Genomic DNA, 23,704 nt, shown 5'->3' with positions numbered 1-23,704 from the left:
GACATTTCTGGTACAGACAACGTCAGTCCAGCATCCCATTGTCTATGCATGTCCAACAGTTTCATTGGGAGTTCATCTTTGATTTAGAAGTAGGGATGCACACTGCATTGAATCTTCACATCTGGATATGGTAGCCTCAACTATGCCGTTACAATACATTCCAATTTGCATGATGGCTTCCTTATATTAGAGAGAACATATGGTATAGGTCCATTTGGGATTGACTTATTTTATTGAACATAATGGTCTCAAGTTGGGACCATCTAGTTGCAAATGGTATAATTTAATTCTTTTTAATGGCTGAATAATATTCCATGGAATACATGTACCACAGTTTCTTCAATCACTCTTCTTTGGACAGGCATCTGAATTGTTTCCATGTCTTTGCTATTGTAGATTGTGCTGCTGTAAATATAATATTGTAGATCCCTTTCTCATATACAGTTTTCATTTCCTTTGGGTATATTCCAGCAGTGGGATAGCTAGGTCATATGGCAGGTTTATTTGCAGTTCTCTATGCAATCTCCATATTGATTTCTATATTGGTTGTACTAGCTACTGCATTCCCACCAGCAGTGAAGGAGGGTGTCTTTCTCCCCACATCCACACCAGCAGGTGTTGTTAGTTGAGTTCTTAATGTAGACCAACTTCACTGGAGTTAGGTGGTACCTCAATGTTGTTTTCATTTGTATCTCTCTGATGGCTAGGGTATCTGAGCATCTTCTCATATGTCTGTTAGCCATTTGAATCTGATTTTTTGAAAAATGTTCATTTCCATTGCCCATTTTTTACAAGTTTTTTTAACTGGATATTAGTCCTTTATCACTTGTATACTGTGCAAAAATTTTCTCCCATTCTGTTGGTTGCTTGTTCACTTTGTTTCCTTTGTGGTAGAGAAGCTTTTTAGTTTGATGTAGTCCTGTTTCTTCATTTTGGCTTTGATTGCCTTTGCTTTTGGTGTCTTTGCTAAGAAATCTTCCTCGTTTCTATTTCTTGGAGAGTGCTTCCTATATTTTCCTTTAATAGTTTGATGGTTTCTGGGTGTAGATTTAGGTCCTTGAACCATTTGGAACGTATTTTTGTATAATATGACAGGTGTGGGTCTTCTTTCTTAATTCTGCAAGCTGCTATCCAGTTGTCCCAACAGCATTTGTTGAATAGGCCAGGGTTTTTCCCTGCATTGTTTTCCATTTTCTTGTCAATGATTAGTTGTCTATACATGTGTGGGCTCCCTTCTGGTGTTTCCATTCTGTTCCTTTGATCTTCTTCTCTGTTCCTGTATCAGTACCAGACTGTTTTGATGACCACTGCTCTGTAGTATGTCTTGAGGTCTGAAATTGTGATTCCTCCAGCTTAATTTCTATTTTTCAAGATAGCTTTAGCTATTCATGGTTTCTTATGTTTCCAGATGAACTTTTATATCTCCTTTTCTATTTCTGAGAAGAACGTTGTTGGGATTGCATTCAATCTATATATTACTTTTGGTAATATGCCCATTTTGATGATGTTGATCCTGCCAATCCAGGAACATGGTAAGTTTATCCATTTTTGAATGTCTTCTTCTATTTCCTTTTTTAATGTTTTTAGTTTTCATCATAGAAATCTTCCACATATTTAGTTAACTTAATTCCTAGATATTTAAGATTCCTCTTAGCTATTTTAAAGGGGACTGTACTTACAATTTCTTTCTCAGCCATGGAATTATTTGTGTACACTTGTGTCATCGATTTGTGTTCATTAATTTTGTATCCTGCTACTCTGCCAATGTCTCTTATGAGTTCCAATAGTCTCTTGGCTAAGTCTTTTGATTCTCCTACATAGAGAATCATGTCATCTGCAACTAGAGATAATATCAGTTCCTTGTTTCCAATTTGAATTCCTTTAATTCCTTTCTCTTGCCTAATAATGACTCCATAGAGTCTTCTCACGCTCTGCCCCATGGGAGGAAATAATGGGAAGACAGCAGTCTTCAGTTCAAAAGAGGGCTCTATTAAGAACCTAGTCTTGTTGGCACTGTGATCATGAAATTTAAATCTGTAGAGTTGTGGAAAATTTTGTCATGTATAAGCCAACCAGCCCATGGTACCTTATTATAGCAGCTGGAATAGATTAAAACAGTATTGAAATAAAACCCTGTTTTCAGCCCAAAGGAGGAAAAGTGACAATCTTAAGCAAGCCAAGTTGAGAGTTTCTTATTAGTTAACTGTCAACACTCATTCATCATCCATGTGACACCTGCCTGATTTAAATCGCTCACTAGTGACAAAGGGTGGCTCTGTCAGACAACATCAGAGAATCTTTGTTATGCATTGCAGAGTCGCAGAACCCTATGATATGTTCAGAAATGCAAATATCTTGTCCATGATATCAAGCTTGGTTTTGAAAGGTGAATCAACCAACATTTTGAAGGTTGATTTAAATATACCTTTAGGTCATGTTTTCCTTTAAAAAATTAGATAATGTAGTAGAATTTAAGTGAAGAATTACTCATGAGTTGGACAACCCTCAAAACTTGGAGAGATTCAGAGAATTCTCCTCTGCAATGGGAGTAGTGATTCATAGTCAGAAAATAGCAGTAAGGTACAAAAATAGCCTTATTGGTTACAGCTAGACATTTGCCTTATTTTGTCATGGTCTGGTCTTTTGAAAACTTGTGATTGGCCAAAGCTCAGCTGCTTGCAGTTGACTTCAGACCCAGCTACAAGTCACATTCCTAAAATATATTTCTTTGCATATAGATAATAACTTAGCTTGCAGTTCCTTACGTAGGACTTTAAAGTAGGGAGATCGCTTCAACACAATGGCCTCCTGTTTGCTGAGTGAAGGTATAAGTTGCTAATTCAGTGTCTTGTGGACAGGCATGAGCAGATGTGAACTAGGTGTGGGTGGACACCATTGCATGGTGCATACTTTGCTTGAGAGGATGATTTAGCATTGAGTCTTAGGGCTGCATATGATCATTGGCACGTGTGGTATTATCTGATCTAGTCACTAGCCCTCCACAATAAGATCACAGATTGTTAAGATGGGGAGATCAGGGGTTGAGTAGGAGTTGGTTATGTTCATCATCTCCATGTGCCACCATGACGGGAATACTCAGTTTTAGGAGAGGGTGGAAAAACATGAAGGAATATTCTGTTCAAGGACATGAAAGGCAATCTAGTCTTCTTAGAGAAGACAGAGTGTTTATAACATTTACAAAGAAGAAAGGGAAATCAAATCAAGATAGAAAAATGTGATACCTTTCACTGTTAAATTATACTTCCAGGGCTACAGATAAGGTATTATCTTGAAAAATGATTAGGGCTTCCTAAGAGACAGTTGGGGTCCAAATAAAATGGAATGCTAAGAGATAAGGAAGCTTTGTGTCACAGAGAACAGTTGAGTCAGTGCTGCTGGGGACTCATGAAGGTAATATTGCAAAGCCTGATTTGGTGAGCCAAGACAACTGAGACAACATGGCTTAACTTCCTCCTTTCACACGTCGTTAATACAAGGCCCAAGAAGACAAAGATCCAAAGATTCATTCGTGCTAACTCTGTTCAACAGCACTGCTTTGGTTTAATGAAGACATTCATAGCATAGCCATTTTTAAGGAGTATAAAGCACATTACAGATTCTACCTGAAAAATATTTCCAGAACATAAGATATTTACAGTTTATGTTTGTAAACAGGTACCAGGTGCTGTTAAACACTTTATACACATTACTGAATTTCATTCTCACAGCAAATCTGAGAAAGTATTATCACCCCTCTTAGAAATACAGAAGTTGGAGTACAAGTTAGGCATTAGACATAGGAAACATCAATTATGCATTGCATATTTGAATTTAAGAAAGATAATTTATATGTGTTGCAAGAATACTTTAAGAATAAATGTCTTGGGCCCGGCGGCGTGGCCTAGTGGCTAAAGTCCTCGCCTTGAAAGCCCTGGGATCCCATATGGGCGTCAGTTCTAATCCCGGCAGCTCCACTTCCCATCCAGCTCCCTGCTTGTGGCCTGGGAAAGCAGTCGAGGACAGCCCAAAGCTTTGGGACCCTGCACCCGTGTGGGAGACCTGGAAGAGGTTCCTGGTTCCCGGCATCGGATTGGCACAGCACCGGCCTGTTGCGGCTCACTTGGGGAGTGAATCATCGGATGGAAGATCTTCCTCTCTGTCTCTCCTCCTCTCTGTATATCTGACTTTGTAATACAATAAATAAATCTTAAAAAAAAAAGAATAAATGTCTTTGCAATATGTTTCATCACCCCCAATAGAATCACTTTTGCAAGGGATCTCAGGGACCAATTACGAAGACAATAAAAGTCATTTTCATTATGTTAAAAGATCCATGTTCAACCACATTTAGAAGCAGCAGAGCTCATTCTGTGGCTATACCCTTTCCTGCTTTCCTTTACTCAGCCTGACTTCACTTTCATGTTTTAAATTACATACTAATTGTACCCTTGAGTTTTCAAGCCATAGGGCAAGAATAGCTATGAATTTTCAACCAAGATCAGCTATTTTAAAAATGTTATTGGGCCTCTTGAGTTCTTGAGAGAAACAAACCCAAGAGGATTGGTAGATCTCTGTGTAGGTATACAAATGAGTAGACACACACACACTGATATATTATACTGTATTATAATAAGAACAGTTTAATATATTAATATGAGGTATTATAAAAAATTGGTCCATATGATTGTGGAAGCTAAGAAATTCGAAGATCTTCGCTTGGCACGGTGAAGCTGTGGGAGAGACCCAATGTGGGCAATCCATGTTTGAAATTTTGAGAAGCAGAAATGCCAGTAGTATACGGTTACATTCTAGTGTGAATCCAAGTCCAAAGGCAGGATGGCCCAGCTTGAAAACACTCCATTAGAGAAACATAACTCTCCCCTACTCAGCCTTTGGATGAAACCCACCCACATCAGGAAGGCCATCTGCTTTATTCAGCCTACTAGTACAAATATTAATCTCCTGCAGACATTCATTTATGTTTAAATGATCTTCTTGATGTTCTATGGCCCAGTCAAGTTGACATGTAGAGTTAATCATCATACTACCCTTCTTCCTTCTGTTCCTGTTACAGGTTCTGATAGCTCCAAATGAATAAGCCTCATGATATTCGTACCTTAAATACAGACCAATCCAAAATTGATTATTAATACAGATTGTCCAATAACAGGTTAACAAATGTGATGAATGTGAACATTTGAGAAACATTTTCACTTGGAGCTTACCATTTTGGAACTTTGCCTTTTGAAATTCAACCACTTGTTAGGAAACCCAAGTAATTATATAAAGATATTTCTTGTAGGAGACCTGAAGATCCTGATTGAAAACCCAAATGCCAAGCTAGATCAGTGATGTCACTCACACTGTTGAGTCACTCATCAGCCTTAGTGGATGCCACATTATGCATGAAAATCAACTAGTCATGTCAAATGTTGTAAGAAATAATAAGATGTTCCTTTGTAAGCCAGTGTGTTTGGAACTGCTTTGCTACACACAAATAACAACTGAAACAATCATCCTGCTTTCTGATCATCACTTTGACAATAACTATTTCAGGTTCGACCTCAGGGATAGCTTCTGGAGATACCTGAGCTAGGTTGGATTCAATGCTTGCGGCCCTAGCTATGCGGTGAGCGAGTCCTAGGCTTTTGGGCAGCCAGTGTGCCAATTGGCACTGGGATTTGCCTGCTGGCCACCCAGCGGCAAGCTCTGGGGTCATGGGGGTGTAGAATTGCTGCCTAATGACATCCATGAATAAGGCCAATGTGCGTGTTGGTAAGCAATAAATCCTGAGGGACTCCCAATGACAGGGTCAGTGTACTTGCAGCTAAGCGAGGGGACTGAGACCTGATGGTGTGGAGGGGAGAGTACAGACAATCTGTATGGGTCAGACTGATACACCAGCCTACATGCAAGTCCTGAGTAGAACTTATTATCATGGAACATTGTTGACCACCACATGTCAGCCTATGTGAAAGCTAGGGGACCTGTCTAACAGGACTAGTAGCTAGTACCTAACTGAATGTCAGAACGGGATGGGTCATATTAGGCAGGGTCATGACACTAACCAGCAAGCAAGAGAACCAGGTCCAGGGGTAAATTCTGTGGGGGATATGTGGGCCCAAACCTGTGGAAATACAAGGCCCATTGGTTAGCTCAGGAGTTGGGGTGGGGATGAGTTGAACTAGATGTGACCATGGAATCTGCCATTACTTACAGTTACAGGGACAGAAAACAGTCTGGGCAGATCGAGGCTGCAGCACCCACATGTGCATCTTAAAACAGGGTATGAGGCGGGACAGGCCACAACATTCACCAGCTCATACAAGGCCAAGATGAGGGGCAGGCTATGCTGGGCAAGGGCCTAACACTCGTGGGCATGTATTAGATCTGGGTCTGGGAGTGGCCTGAGTGGAAAATTTGGGAAACTCCCCTAGTTAGTAATAACTCCACTGGTGATCACATGGTCCATGCCTGTGGGTCAGGCAAGCTGGGCAAAGTAGCTCCAACTGTTGGCTAATGTGTGGGTTGGTTTTGGAAGGGGGCAACCTGGGCAGGGCCAAGCAAACCTTAGCTCACCAGCAAGAGCAGAAACCGGGCTGGAACACAGGTCATGCCAGGATAGGTTGTTACACCAACTAGTTTGCATGAGCCAGGGATGGGAGCAGACTGAGTAGGGCCAGGTTCCAGAACCTGCCAGTGAGAATTGAGACTGTGGGCAAACTGAGTCAGGCCAGGCTACAACATCCACAGGCAAAGGTCATGACAGGTGAGGGATTATGCCAAGCTGGGTCAGAGCAACTGCTGGCACGTGTAGGATCTATGGCTGGGAATAGGCCTGGTTGGGGAGTTAAGGGGACACCCTGGCTGGGTCGTGGTTCCCACTGGTGAGTGCGGGACTGCATTCTGATATGTATATAGCTACAGTGTCCCTCGGCATAAGTGTGGACTGGGGGTGGGCGCACCAAGCCGGGCTAAATTCCAGCAGCACCTGGCTGGTGCTTGAAAGACGAACTAGGCTAGGTCTCTGCCTGGACTGATCCATGTGTGAGCTGTGTCTGGGTGTGGACCAGGCTTGGCTGGGCTGAAAGATACAACAGTAAGAACCAGAATGGGTTGAAGGCCAGTTAGGAAAGGCCACTGTTCCTGCTAGGACAGGAGGTGGATTAAGTAGGGCTGGCTCATGGACCCACTGGTATGTGCGAGATCTGGCATTGGGAGAGGTTCTGATGGAGGAGCTTGGGAAACTCCTCTGTCGGGATACAGTCCCTGCAGGTGAGCACAAGAACCACGATAGGGAGCAGCCCAGACCAAGCCAGGGAGAGGTACCCACTGGCATACATTTGGTGCAGGTCAGGAGTAGACCCAGCTGGGCCAGTTCACATCATCCACTGGTGAATCTGAACACCAGAATAGAGTGTGGGTTTGGCTGGGTTTGGTTGCAACACCTGCCAGTACACATTAGGACTTGTGCTGGCAGCCTGTTGGGCTGTGTTAGGCTGTAGCTGCCACCAGCGTCAGTTGGAATTGGGGGTGGGCTGGGTCTGGCCAGACTACAGAACCCATTGGCAGATGCTGAGGAGAGGCAGGCTATGCCAGACTGGGCTTCTGCACGCAACCAGCACATATAAGAACCAGGGGTGAGGGGGTAAATCCAGTAGGGGGACTATATGGGGCTCCCATGCTGGACCACCACTCCCACTGGAGAGCATGAGTTGTAGGGTTGTCTGTTCCTGCTGGTGCAAACTTAAATCAGAGTGGGTGTGTATTGGTTGAGGGCTCTGGGGGCTAATTTTGTCAAGTTAAACTACAGAACCACCTGGAGAGTGCATGGTCTGGGAGTGGGTGTAGGCCCAGTAGGGAAATAGTGGGCACTTCCCTCTTGGGTTTCCACTCTGACTGGTGAGCATCAGAATCGGCGTAGGCATGGCTAGACAGAATGGCACCCACTAGCGTGTGTGTGGGCTGGATAGTGCGGCTGGTTGGGTTGAACTAGGCTTTAATGCCTGTTGACATGTGTGAGAGCTGAATGGGATGTTGGACAGTCTTGACCAGTCTGCTGTACATACTGGCAAGCACGGGGACCAGGGCAGGGGGCAGGACTGGTCAGGCTTATTGTGGGTCGCTCCAACTAGACTGCAGCTCCCACTGGTTTGTGTGAAGGCCCAGTGTGTGGAGGGCAGGATTGGGCTGGACTGCAACACCCATTGGTTTGTGTAGAATACAGGGCTGGAAACAGAATTGACCCAGCAATTGCAACCACCAGCATATGTATAAGCATATGTGCCGGCACAGGCTGTGCTGGACCCTGTACTGGCAAGCACATGCAAGAATCAGGTCTGGGATCACCCCAGATGAAGTTTCTTTGGGACTCCCCCCAACTGAACTGCTGAGCTCAGAACCCCAACCATGAAAAGAAATGCAGCTTCCATGGTCTGAACATGGAATGCATGTGTTAAAGCTGAGTCTCCTCAGAGGCTCAGACGGAGCAGTGCACAGCACATCCAGGAGCACGTGGAGGATATGGCAGTCCATTAGAACCTGCAGAGGACACCTGGTACCATAACAGAGGACAGAGTATAGAACAAATGGATCAACTGCTCCACCCACATGTTGGCAGTGAAAATCTGGGCAAACAGAGACTGTAAGGTGGACTATGTCAGCCAGTGGATTCTGGAGAGATTTCACCATGCTTGGAATGGCGATTTTGGTAGCAATTAAATTCAGAACTGTTGAATTATCAAAACTACTTAAGCAGTGCCCTTGGAGCATGCCCCACATCGGGGACCCTTTGATGGCTGGGAGGCTGGGTGGAGCTTCTACTTTTATCTCCTCCTTCTCCTAATTACAGAAAAAAAAAATGTGGAAACAATGTTCTTATCCACTCTTCTGTAACCCTTGACCCTTTGCGCCCTAATCAAGTATGAGAAGATGATTAAAATAAAATTATAATAATAATTTTTTAAAATTATTGGCCAGTGACTTCAACATAGCAAACATTAATCAGAGGGATCCTTCTAAAAGTTATCAATTGCTTTCTGGGTCTTTAATATAAAGTCTAACCAATGAAGTGATACATGAAGATAATATCATCTGCCTCCTAATTGGTTCCCCAATTCCCCTAATTAACTCCAGCCCTCATAATTTCCATTCCAGTCATAGCTGCCCTTCTGTCAAAGGTCAGTCTCCCCTAAGCCATCCTCCCTTCTGCCGCTGTACCATGCCTGCTCTGCTTTGTTCTTCAATCCAGGCTGCATGCAGCTACAGAGGGTGCTTTGGCACTCAGATCACCTCTAACAGCTACCTCACTGCACTCCTCTTGCCCTTTCTCATCTCTCCTCTCAGTGGACAATAGACTTTTCTTAAAAAGATTTATTTATTTTTATTGGAAACTCAGATATACACAGAGTAGGAGAGACAGAGAGGGAGATCTTTTGACTGGAGTTTAGCCGATCTGAAGCCAGGAGCCTCTTCCAGGTCTCCCACATGGGTGCAGGGTCCTATGGCTGTGGGCCAACCTCGACTGCTTTCCCAGGCCATAAGCAGGGAGCTGGATGGGTAGCGGGGCTGCCAGGACACAAACCAGTGCCCATTTCGGTTTCTGGTGTATAGAAGACAAGGACTTTAGCCACTAGGCTACTGTGTCAGGTCCAGCCATAGACTTTTTGAGAACATGATGTAAATACTTCTTCTCTGTGTGCATTATTGGACACAGTGATTGCCATATTTAAGGTGTTTAGAATGTGTTTGCCCAACAAAATTAGTTGCTACATTTTGGTATTGTTCTAAGATAACACTTTATTTTTCCAAATTTATTATCACTCCCCTATCTGAGAAGAATAGGGAAAGTATTATTTGGTGAAGTTATTTTACCAAAGGAATACCTTATATCCTACAATAATGTCAAATGGACTTCAGAAGGCAGGGTAAGCAAGATTTACAAACAAAACAAGAACGTTAAAATTCAAAGCTGGAGACTGCTAGAGACATCAGGAGTCTAACTTCACATATCCCTGGATGCATTTCATGTTTTACTTCCTCTGAGAGATTCCTTCCCTTCATCTCATAGCTGGTTTAGAAGACTCCATGTTGTCACAGAAGTCGATAGTTTTGCCTAATATAGAATGGCAGTTGTCTTCTTTTTGCTTAGTCATGGATGGTAACTGTCAATCTGTTTTTCTCTCCCTATTCATATCCACCATTAGACTTGGATCTCTTCAAAGAAACAGCTATATGTCTTAGCCATTTCTCAAGCACCTACTACAATGCTAGCTTAAGAAATATTATATGAGGGCCTGACATGGTAGCCTAGTGGCTAAAGTCCTTGCCTTCTATATACCAGGAACCAATATGGGCACTGGTTCATGTCCTGGAGCCCCTGCTTCCCATCCAGCTCCCTGCTTGTGGCCTGAAAAAGCAGTCAAGGTTGGCCCAAAGCCTTGGGACCCTGCACCCATGTGGGAGACCTGGAAGAGGCTCCTGGCTTCAAATTGGCTTAGCTCCAACCGTTGCGGCCACTTGGGGAGTGAATCATGAGATGGAAGATCTCCCTCTCTGTCTCTCCTCCTCTCTGTATGTCTGAGTTTCTAATAAAAATAAATTAGTCTGTTTAAAAAAAGAATTATTATATGAATGGCTGATCCAAGATAATTAAATTTTGTGAAAGCAGGCTGTGGTCAGATAATTATGAAGGGAGTTGAACATGTCCTAAAATATTGCCTTGAACATAAGCTGTTATTTGTAGCTTCACTTCATGGTGCATTGGATATCTTTCTGACTTAAAAAGAAATGAGACAGGAAATTCATCCCTAGTTTGTCTAGTGGAATTCTGTGATGTGATCTTGTGGTGTCCTAATTTGGTTCTGCCCTAGTACTATTACAATAAATTCCATTTTGTAAAATGTATAAAAGCAGAATTGTTCTGATTAAAAAGAATCCAGATTCCCACATACTAACTTCCTTTCCTGTATCAACACACTTTGTCGACTTCTACCACTTTAGCAATATTCAACAATGATTCACGGTAGCCTTGAGAACTACTACCATAAACGCTCAAGATAGGAGTTATGCGGTCATGGCTTCTCTTTTGGTCCATTTTCCCCCGGCAGTAACAAGCATTAGAGATGATACTGGGTGTACAGTAGAAAGTATGGAGTTTAATGGCTTCCTTGGCCAGCTTGCATGTAATCACCCATCTCATTCCCATTTGAGCCTGTTTTTTTCCTCCTTGGATCACCTGTTTCTACAGTCATTGTTGTGGCCACTATCTTCATGCAAATGTGACCAAGCACAACCTCCCAGCTGCAACATATGTCTCCTGCTTTATGTCTGTGGACCTCTCTTCTGCTCACTTAACCAGTCTTGCAAATGCTCAAACCTGAAATCAAATAGGAAATACTTTGACCTATGAGAACAAGGCTATAGAAAAATATTGCCACCTTTTGTGATTTAATTGGATAATTCTAAGGAATGTTCAGTAAAATCTCTTTGAAAGTCTATTGATATTGAGTTTTAGCCACTCCTCATTATAAGTCACTTCCCCACAAATCCCAAAACATAGACCTTTACTCATTATTATTCTCCCCTATTACCCACTCCCTTTTCTTGAGATCTACTCAAGACAAACTCAGGGCAAACACCTAAGTCATGATTTGGGGTCAATTTGGTATCGAGTTAATATCTCCTCTAAACTGTTTCAGTTTTCCTTTTTGCAGGACTATCCAATGTATCCTACATTTCATTATCTCTTTGTGTCCCTCTTCTAGTCTATTAATAGCAAATGGGTGGGACCTTCTTTCTTTTAATAATATACTTTAAGTAATACTAAATATATAGTAGGAACTCAAGAAGTATCAGTGGATTCAGCAGGTGATTGTATGCACACCTTAGTGTAGGCACAGTTGCCCTGCTTCGCACTAAATCTCTTCACCTTGTATCACAGGAAATGGGACACATGATGTTAGTATCCCTGGACCAGCTTGAGTCATTGGGAAGGGACCAATGGCTCAAATTTTTATTTGAACCTCAAACTCTGCCTTCTTTAAGGGGAAACAAGGCTGGATTCAATGTGCCTGTGTGTACTGACTTAGGAGGAACAACTTCACTACTAAGAATGGGTTATCCCAGTGATGCCCACAGACATCTGAGTAGCACAGTACCTAGGAGTGAAATTCACAGATTGAAGATCTAGGAAAATGAAGCCAAATAAGATACACCAGAATCAAGCAGGCATCCATAGACAGAGTGCACCTGGTTTGGTTAGACTATCAGCAGGGAAAGTAAGGGATAGAGTAGACTGGATTTAAAGACAGGTATGAGGCAGTAACTGCCAGGTTAAATATCCAAGGAAGAAAATCATCAGGGCTTATAGTCCAAGGAGAAATGGTAGATTTGGGGGATCAATGCGGCAAGTTATGCACAAGTGTAAAATGCCTGGTAACATTGATGGTTTTAGAGCCCTTCTGGTAACATAATTCAGTAAGCGCTGTGATTTTTGCTAATGTATTTTTAACACTGTTCAGAGAAACTGCTTAGATTATGAGTGAGGCTAATTCTTCTCAGTTTAGAAATGTATGTTTCAAAATCACCTTTTGGAAAACTTACTGAAAATGGAAATAGATTTGTGCTTCCAGAGGCTGGGGAGGGAAGCAGGAAGTAAATGAATTGGGAAAGGTTGATTGACAGGTACCAGGCTGTGGCTGGGTAGAAATAAGAATTTGGGGATTCTTTTCCACATTAGAATGATAAGAGATAATTTTAATTTATATATTTATTTAAAAACTAGAATGTGCAATTTTTAAAAGTTTTCACTGTAACATTACATACTTGAGAAAAATGCATATTTTTACCCAGATTTGATATTGCACAATGCATACCTGCAATGAAATACCACTATTCCGTAAATATGAATAATTCTGTGTCTATTAAGTTTTTAAAAGAAAAAAAGGATAAGATTCAGGTGCTGCACTGAAAGAAAAACATAAAACAACGCAAATATGAATTCCAGGCCATTACTCCAACAGACTTCTGAATTAGGAAATCATCACTTTAATTCCCCCTTTAAGCAATTCCAATACAGGGCATTGACTTGAAAAAAAGCTGTTTTAATACTATGCATGACTTTCCGGCACAAGAGTGTAGAATTCATTGACATTTGAGAAGGATACACTGGTAAACAATTCTATATCCCCTCATTCCCCAAACTCAGTCACCTTTACCATGCAGCTGGGGTAGCCTGGTTTCCACGTTTCTCTCTTCATGCTGAAAATCACACTTATATTCTGAAACACTATGTTCTTGGAAGAGGGGATTAGTGTTTCATTTGATCCATTAAGACTGAAACATAACATTGCAGGTGCCTCAAAGCTTTGTAGAAATGCCTGGAAAATATATACACAGACACACACTTGTCCACACAAGATTAAAGATACCTTTAAAGATCCAGGATTTTTTAATATGTATACTTTAAGCCAGAAGGTGATATAAAAAGGCAAATGTTTTTTAAAAAAATATTTGTGATGTGGAGATCTCCTAACAGCTAGTTCTCTCCCCCAAATGCCTGCAGTGATTGAGCCTGGGTCAGATCAAACCCCAAGAGCTTGGAACTCAACTACTGCAGCCATCAGCAACATCTGCCAGGCTCTGCATTAGCAAGAAGATGGAATCTGGAGGCAGGGGTCAACCTGGGCACTCTGATGGGAACGTCCTGTCTATTAGGTCAAATGCCTACCACCACAGGAATTATTTTTATGAGTCAAATCCATGCCAATATCGGCAAGTGAAAGAAAAGATCCCAATAAAAAATGCAAAATTAAGGAACTTATACGTTGAGTGTTCAAGGAGACTAGATGTAACAGGAAGCAGATGTAGACATATTACTGCCACACAAAGACTTCAGGTCCACTTGCTACTTGCAGTCATCAGCATTTCAAGGTAAGTGATGCTGCTTGGTTGCTTGGCAACGGGATGCTCTCCCCTCACTTGTCTTTCAAATGACAAGTGAGCTTTTATGAGCTCCTTGCTCGTTATTTCTCCTATCAGGCCAACCATCTGAGCTCTAACAACTCCAGTAATAATGGGGTGAAAAAGCTTCAATTCTCCAATCCAGGAGAAAAGAATATTCACTTCGTCAAGGGCATCTGTGATACAAAGTGCAAATCAGTGTTATCTTCAGTTCTGATTAGAATTGTTTGCATAGGAATAATAACTGCTAGGGTCTAAATGTGAATTTGGATGTTGAATGTGTCTCAGAGGCTCACGTCTTAACAGGGTTAGTCCCCAGGCGACACTATTGGGAAATGCTGGAACTCTAATGGAGTAGGACAGCACGGCAGCCCTAAGAACTGCTCAGAGTTCTCAGGGGAGAGGGTTGTTGTAGAAACTCAAGCCTGAGCCCTGGCGCTCCCCCTCTGCTTCCTGGCTTACGGTGTGATTGTTCCTTTGTGCACATTCCACCATTGTAATCTCCTGAGGCCAAAGCAATGAAGTGTCCGATTTCCGCTTGAACCCCTTAAGCTGTGAGCTAAGGAAGCTTTCTCTAAGTTTCCTCAAGCACTTTAATGATATTAATGGGAAGCAGATACAAACTGGCAAACTGAGAGGCTGAGGAGCTCTTGTGTGAGAAACCAGAGTACACACCTGTATACAGTTATTAAATGATTAAAGCAATACTTCAGGTATTTGAAGAAGTACATCTGTTCACATTTTCACAGCTGTGATGTGATTAAATAGCTGAACTAAAGGACAGAACCATCATAATTGAAACCTCCTGTGCATTTCTTGTGGGTCACATTCTATTCTGTTATCTTCCTGGTATAAACAGCAACTTATATTTATAGTTCTTACATTTTCTTTTACTGTAATTCTATTTTATATGCATATGTCTTTGCCAACATATTATTTTTATGCTTTTGTGATATTATAATTAATACCATATCACAGTCTTCTGTGAATTTCTGTTTTGCTACTAAGATTTATCAATGCCATATGATTTAATCACTTTCACTACTATTCGGTATTTCAGTATGAGATTACACCTAGTTTATCCATTTTCTGTTGAGGACATTTGGTTTTCTTCCAGATTTTTCTTTTTTTTTCTACTACTATAAACAATACTGCAGTACATATTCTTTCAGATGTTGAAATCTTTTTAATTTATAGGAGACTGTTTGCAAGTTCTGACCATAAATCTCTTTATTATGTGTTCTACAAAGGTCACATGGTTTATATGTTGCCTTTTACTTCCTTTACGGTATCCTTCTTATTAACAGGAGTTCTTAATTTTTATGGAGTCAAATATATATCAGTCCTTGGCTCGATGTATGTGTATAACTTTCCCCTAGCTTAAGAGAATTTTCCTACAATCAAAGCCAAGAAATTGTCCTCCAGTGTTTTCTTCAGATTTTTACATTATTTGCCTTTCAAACTTACTTATTTTTTTTTTAATGCAACTGAAACTGATTGTTGAGTTGGAGTGAGACATGGCTCCATTGCCATCCTTTCCACATGAATAAAAGCATGCTTGGGCTTAGCCCATCACCTGCACTGATGTGCCTTACTGCCCTTCTCTGTATCTTTCCTATCTGTTGCCTGCCCTGTCCATCTCTCGTTACTGCAACATCTTGAACACTATTGCTTCATCACACTTCTTGATCCTGGTAGGTCAGATTTTGTCTTAGCTATTCATGTTTGTTTGCTTTTTCGTGGTTTCAAAATCACCTTGTACAATTATCAAAGGGATTTGTGTGTATATGTTTGAAGGGGAGAGCGACAGAGGCAGACAAAGCTCCCATCTGCTGATTGACTCCCCATCTGCACACAAGAACTACGTTTTTGTGCCAGGCCATAGCCAGAAGCTGGGAACTCAGTGTGGGTATCCTGTGCGGGTGGCTGGGACCCAACTGCATGAACTATCACCCGCTGCCTCCCAGATCTGCATTAGCCAGAGGCTGGAATTGGGAGCAGACGGGGACTCAAACTGAAGCATTTCGGTGCACAATGTGGCATCTTAGCTTTGTCTTAAACACTAGGCAGATTGCCTGCCTGGGTGAGGTTGCTGTGAGGGTCATTTTGAACCTAGAGATCTACTATACAATCTAATGTCATGATGGTGTTGAACCATCGTTCAGTGAACAGTACATGACTCTTAAGTTTTGTAGATCTTTTCCCTAGCTCTCAATTAAGTTTAATAATTCTACATAATAGTCCTTATACTGGTTTTGTTTTAGGATGATTTAAGTTCTTCTTGGCTATAGTTAATAATATGTTTAAAAGTAGTATTTCCTAGCTGCATGCACTTAATATAAATGTAGTTTTATATACTAATATACATTGCTAAAACATTTTATTAGCTGTTATGATTTATTTGTGATTAGCTACTTATTTTTATATATAGTCATGTTAATGAATACATAGTTTTTTATTCTAATTCTTACAACTTAGTCTGTTTTTCTCATATTAAGGCACCGATTAGGATGATCAATTTAATTTATAGAAGAAAAAGTCTCTGGGTTGTTACTAAATATAAATGAAAAATCTTCTAAAATTTCAGGAGTTACAAAAACATTAGTGCTGGTATTTGGAAACACATTCTCAGACGAAAATTTTCTTCCTACTGTAAAAGGTCATTGAGTTTCTCTAAATGTTTTTAGATGGCCTTGTTGAAATCTTTACAATTTTTCTGTTGATGTATTAATATGCTAAAATTGGGATTGGATTTGTCAATTCATTTTAGGATGTTGCCATCATTATGGGTGAGTTTTTTTCTTTTTCTTGTGTAGAATTTGTAAAAACTTCTAGTTTCATAAAACATATTATGAGAAATGTTTTACACAGGATGGGGGTAGTTTCCTGAAAGTGTCATGTAAGTTCCTTGGAAAGCCACAAGTTTTGCGTCAGGCAATGAATTCAGTGTGTCAGGTGACTGTGTGCCCTTATCAGCATGGCAAGATGACCCAGCTAATAAGCAGTAGAGAATTTAGCCCTGGGCCATCTGACTTCAAAAACAGTACCACCAATACTCTATGCATTAGATGTGACTGCATTTTAAAATAGCCACTGTGGTAGTGGTATGCTGGGTAATTGAGAGATGACTAAGACTGGGAGCTAATTGGAAAATTGTTTTTGTGAGTGACTAACATGCAATACAGTGTAAGAGACAGATTGGTATCAAAACTGTAAACTGCTAAGACCAGGTTGCCTTGTGCCAAATGCTTCCTGAGTTAGGTTTCATACTCTTCAGCTTCAAGAGCATTTACAGGCTGGCTGGCAGGCAGACAGGCAGGGATCCCCTGCGTGTTTGGGGTTGTTTTATGTATCTGAGTCACATGTTTCATGCTACATAGGCTTCCATGACATAAGCCCTCCCTTTTCAAAAACTTAGTTTTTGGAGTTAACTCTGCTTCAGATTTCAAAGTGGTACCCACATTTAATGTGTTGAAGACTCCTTTCAATTCAAACAGCAAATGTAACTTCTCAGACTTCCAGAAAAAATTTAGTTGTGATTGATGTTGTTTGGACTAAATGTGCAATTACTACACCAAAGTGATTCCTGATTGGGAAAAAATACAGTAGATTGCTTAGATTAAAGGAGTGGCTATATGCCTGGTCACGGCACGACCAACCCTCAGAGAGCATCATATGGTTATAGCTAAGGGATTGCTATGTGGGGTCATCAGAGCACTGGAGCTGAAGTCTTCAAGCTTCGGTTATTTATGTAGGTCAGGTCCCGTGAGCTGTTTTTTGTAGCAGCATTGCAAAGCATTGTAGAAGGAGTGAACCTTAGGAACATCTGTTTGTTTTCTGCCTACAGACTATGTGAAAGCAGAGGGTAAGATTAAATCTATTTCTGTGGTCATGATGATTTCTTTGCCCTTTTCTATGTTAAATGTCTCCAGTTCAAACCATCACTGATTTCATAGAAATCTAACACTTACAGAACAGCAGTGTCATTGGTTTCAATCCATTTGCATTGGCTGTTATACCTACTCACTTTGCAAGCCGAAAATCAAGACTCATTTTCTATACACCTGAATAAGTTAATAGGACAAAAAGCAATGAAAACAATCCTTGCTCCTCTTAGTCTTCACTTCTCTTCGTAGATCTTTGTCTTAATTGCTCTAACTTAGAATAGTTGATTCTATTTATGAAAATCATGTGGTAAAAAGAGGAAATTGAACAGATACATACTATATTTGAGGTTTTATAGGTCTGGGAGTTTTTGGTGTTGATCAAATTACAAGTATACTTTTCCCACACTAAACACAACATTTGACAGAACACCACTAAATTGCGTTAGCTGAAATTCATTAAGTTTCAATTCCATGTTCAACTCTGTACTTTGTAATGTAACATGAAAGGGACACTTTGTGGTTTTGTACTCTGCGGGTAGTATTTGTGCTTATGCAAATTGATTATTTAAGGAAAATGAAGCTAGGAATGGTTACCAAAGATCTGAGGGATGCTGTGTTGAACCATGAAGATTGAAGGATCTCAGCAATTGATTCTGTCAGTTCAAAAAGGCAAGGTGTTGTAATTCAGAGTTCACTGTGTGGAGCAATAGTTTTTCATGTTTGGAGTTCACAGCTAAATAATTAAATATGGGAAAAGAATATGAACATCACTGGGTAAATGAGCATCCTTTTCCATTTCCCTATCTGAAATTATAGCAGGACCAATAAGAGAAAAAAGAGAAAGTACAAATTTTGTTTTTGGTAAAACTGGGACACATCAGTTAACCACATATTTCAGTACATCTGAGATGATAGCAAAATAAACTTACATCAGGCGAAGCCGTGTAGAAGTGAACAGTGCAAGAAAACCACAAAATTGACTAGCTGTCATAAGAACAAGAACAACATACTTCCTGAGAGTCAGAGGTGTCACTATGGGATGCCTAACTATAGAGAATGCTGTCATCAGTGGTACTAGAAACTAGAGTTAGCAAGAAAGCTTTAAAGGAATTTCTGTAGATCCAGTTTGTCTCAAAAAAGGAGAGGATAGAAGCCCAAAAATAACATTTTGATATGTCAGTTTCTATGATCCAGAAAAGGAGAATTTTTTAAAAGACTTATTTATTTGAAACTCATTGTTATAGACAAAGAGATTTTGGTTTATTTTCCATCCACTGGTTCAGTTATACCAGGTCTAGGTCAGGCCAAAGCCAGGAAACTGGAACTCCATCCAGGTCTCCTATCCTCACATTGCTACTGGTTTAGATGCAGGAAATAGCTGAAAAAGAAGACCAATATGAATGATGGGCATTTAGACATACAATTCCAAATTCTAAACACTTTTCTACACTAGTGTTTCTGTTGTGACCTGGCATGGAGTTACTCCAGTCCCCTGCACTTTCTGCAATGGGATATAAGATCCACAAGGGCAACAAGTTGTATCTTTTTGCAGCACGGTTTATATGGCATCCAGTTTGGTGTGTGGCACATGGAGATATTCAGTAAACACAGTGCCATGAAGAGAAGCTAAGACAGGAAAAGTCACTTGTAATAAAATCATACTACCAAATTAGAAGTAATTTAAGCCTACAGAAACATAATTTAATTCAATACTTGACAAAAGGAAAAGTAGCCACCTAGAAAAACTTGACTAGGCATTCAGTTCTAAAACAAATGCCAAGAAATTTAAAGTAGCAGAAAAATTTAAAGCTCATTAACTTGCTATTATGCTGTGAGTTAGAATAAAGTTTATAATAATGAAGTCATTTAGATAACAAAAATAGTTGTACAAGAGCAAACTACTACGTTTTTCTTGGAAGGACTGAAAACTTAATGCAGAAGGAAGGGAACTTAACTTTTTATTTTACTTTAAATGCTTTGTATTATTTGAATTTTTAAAATGAGTATGTGTACATATAATGATAACAAAACTTGAAAGGAAAATGTCCAGTGTTTAATATTTTCTAAACACTCCAGCAGAAATTTAGAAATTATAATCTCCTACAAATATATTAGTAATGTTGCTTAAAGTTTACCCTTATTATTTTCTTTACTAAAATATGAACTAGGCATGAATCAGACTAGAATGCAATAGTAAGACACACAGGTCAGCCTCCTCCAAGCCAGGAAAAAAAATACTATGATACTTAGAAAAAAGTTATTTTTCAAGATCAAAAATTATATATATTCATCAACTGATTTCTGTTGAATAGTATCAGTAATCTTTTTTATCATTGAATATTTGTTCAAATGTAAGGTTTTCAAATTCCCTAAAATGCATTTAAGAATGATCAAATTAATCTTTAAGCCTTTTATGTTTTTGTAATTTTTTTCTTTTTTTTCATTTTTTTAGTTGACACATAAAAATTGCATGTATTGCTAGGGTATAGCATGCTTATTTTGAAAAATGTATATACAATATACAGTTTCAATTGAACTAATTAGCATATGCTTTCCCTTATACATTTATGTTTTGTGATGAGAAAATTTAAAGCTTACTCTGATTTTTAAAGTGCAATTGTGTACACCAAGTCTCAGGAGTGTACTCTCAACTAATTCACAAATGTCTTTTGATTACTGTCCACCCATTCCCCACCCTCTGCAGCCACTGGCAGCCACCACTTTACTCTCTGCTCCCATGCATTTCAACCCAGATTTTACATGGAAGGGGTCTGATACAGGGTTGGTCTTTTTGTGCCAGGCATTTTTAACTTAATATTTGGTACTCTGGGTTTATCCATGTTGTCTCAAATAACAAGATTATCTTACTTTTTAGGACTGAATAGCATTCTATCAATACTATCTTAGTAGATTTAAATTCTGCCCGTTCTGGGACCGATGACAGCATGTTTTGATGGTGGCTCACCATATGATGTTGTACTGGATGTTTGTAAATTAAGCAGCCATTTCTTATGCATCATCCTCCTGGTTGAATTGTTCATTCAGTCATTTTCTTTGCTTTTAATTTTAATTTTTAATTTTTGAATTTTATGATACAATGCTCTAGAGTCTGGGATTCTGCCCCTCCCCAATTCTCACCCCCCTGACTGATTTCCCCCATGTTTTTACAATAGTGTAGTCCTTTATATGGAGTCATGCATGATTCAGTCAGTCTTATTGAAGTGTGCTCTGACGTTTCTGGTACAGACAATGTCAGACATTTCTTTATACAGTTCTTTAATTCTTGAATCTTGCATCTGCAAAGATTGGGGTGGCATGTCGGAACTCTATAGTCCTCTCTGGAACCATGTGTCTTTCAAACACAGGCAGAGAATCTTTAGGGCTCTGGAAGTGGTTCATCAGTTTGTACGATGGATCTTGTGCAGTGGGCACATGCATTTCAGTCACTGCGATGATTGTAGAATCGTCTGAAATTCCTCTTCCTATAATCCAACCCTTTTCTAAGTGAGTTTTTAGTTTCAAAGGCAGTTCTGCCATGAGTTTGGAATGAAAGCTGAAAGGCAGAAATAACAGCAACCGAAAGTAGGTGTCTAGTTTTCTATCTGCTTAAGAAATTTGTGGCCTGTATCTTTGTTCCTACGTATTCCTTCAATCAAACCTATGAGATCAACTACAGGTATTTGTTTGAAATCACTGTACATAACTTTCCAAATTTGTGCTTTAATGCTTTTAAATGCTTACTCTGCAACAGCAGGCTTTGCCTGAGACACCCAATTTAAGGAGGAGGATCTTCGAGCACTTGGGATATCTGCTAGACCTACATCAACTATCAGTTTTAAATCAAGAGGAATTATTCATTTTTGGTTTTTCAATAATGTGAATTTTTTTTAAGATTTATTTATATTAGAAAAGCTGATGAGACTTGCAGAGAACAGGAGAGAGAGAGAGGAAAATCTTCCATCTGTTGGTTCACTCCCCAAGTGGCCACAATGGCTGGAGCTACACTGATTTGAAGCCAGGAGTTAGGAGCCTCTTTAAGACACTCATGTGTGTGCAGGGTCCCAAAGCTTTGAGCTATCCTCCACTGATTTTCCCGCCCATTAACAAGGAGCTGGATTGGAAGTGGAACAGCAGGGACATGAACCAACTTCCATATGAGATCCTGGTGCTTGAACGGTGAGGATTTAGCTGAGCTATTGCACCAGGCCCTCAATGGTGGCAAATTCTTAAGTAACTTACCACTAAGTCTTCCTTCATCTGTGAATAGTCTTGCTTCTTTTTATTGAGCTTTCGTATAGTTTTACATTTCATCAGTTACTGAAATGCCAACAGGTTCCATCTTTACCTTTGCACTAACCAAACTGACTATTTTCTCTCCAGTCACAAACTCTTTGTGAGGACAGTTGTTTTTCAGTTGTCTCAAAGTCATTTTTTATGGGCTGTAACCCAAACATCATCACCTTTTCCACCTTCTGCCCTGGAGCATAGATAACCCATCCCCACTTCCTGCCCTGATGAAGATTATTAGGTTATCAGTGAAATTTCCATATGTTTGCACAATTAGTAGCTGTAATGCCCCTTGATCTGGGTGGACCAGCACTCACTCCCACTGAAGCAGCCATTTCCAGCTTCTAATAATCAAAATTCTGTGTTTCAGTCTTTTTTTTTCTGAGCTTCCACATACAAGGGAGAACTTACAATATGTCTGTATATGTGTCTGCCTTATTTTGCTTGACTTAATGTCCCCCAGTTCCATCCATTTTGCTACAAATAGCAGAATTCATTCTCTTGGTAATAATACTTACAATATATGCCAATATACCCTTAACACATATTCATAAAAATTTAATTCTGTAGAGTGTATGTACTATGTTAATCTTCACCATCAAAATCATAATCAAAAATCATCAAAAGAACTAAACAGAAAAACTATTATTACAAGTCCCATGAAATGTCATGAAGCTAAATGCTAAATGATATGGTCTGAATAGACCTGCCTCCCAAAGTTTTGCAGATATATAATCCCCAAGGTCAGAAGTCAAGGATACTAAGAGGGTGGAGCTTAATCCAATCACAATGCTTTGAAGGCAAGTACAACAGGAAGTCCTTACATCATTGGAGGTGTACTCTCATAGCAGTTGTTTTGGGAGAATTGGTTTTAAAAAAAAGTTAAAATGGTTGATGTTGCGTCATTTTGATTAATAAAACAGCTTGTATTAGAAAACAAGAGGGCTTGGATATTATGAAAACCAATGCACATAAATTTCAGCTTTTTTATACCAAAATTTAGACTTTAATTTCTTTTTCCTGCAAGGAGTGTTATATGGCAACAGTAGAAATCTAGTACTTTCAGAAACAATTGAAAATAACCATGTTAATAGTAAGTTATGTTCATAATTGATTTCAGATAGCTGTTTTAATTTGATATATTTAATTAACATAGGTTGCAGTCAAAATCCACTAAGATTGTGTTTGCTGCTTGGGCCACCCACATTGCACATCACAATGCCAGGATTCAAGTCCTGCATCTATTTCCAGTGCCCACTTCCTGCCACTGTACACCCTATGGAATAGCAGGTGATGACTCAAATACTTGGAAACCCATGAACATACATGGGCACCCAGATTCTGTTCCAGGCTCTGGGTCCAGTCCAGTCCAGTCTCCGCTGTTGTGGAACTTTGAGGAGTGATCCTGCAAAAAGATTTCTATCTTGTTCTGTATTTCAAAGAGATTAAGGATCTCTTAAAAACGTAAAAATCCACTGACTAGAAAAGAGAAAAATTGCATATTTCTTGAGTTACATAGGAATTTTGTAAGTCCGCCCTTTACTTTTTTCTGAGCTTATTCGGTTTTT

At 39.9% G+C, this 23,704-nt stretch overlaps 1 pseudogene; it reads right to left on the bottom strand.

Annotated features, from left to right (window-relative positions):
- Window positions 1-19,202: 19,202 nt before the first annotated feature.
- LOC101531702 (GTP-binding protein 10-like) lies at window positions 19,203-21,721 on the bottom strand (annotated as a pseudogene).
- Between the last annotated feature and the right edge of the window lie 1,983 nt (window positions 21,722-23,704).

The sequence above is a fragment of the Ochotona princeps genome, chromosome 12 (genome assembly GCF_030435755.1).
Source record: "Ochotona princeps isolate mOchPri1 chromosome 12, mOchPri1.hap1, whole genome shotgun sequence".
NCBI classification, from domain to species: Eukaryota; Metazoa; Chordata; class Mammalia; order Lagomorpha; family Ochotonidae; genus Ochotona; species Ochotona princeps.
Note: the sequence above shows the minus strand (reverse complement) of the source record. Positions and strands in the feature narration are given on the sequence as shown.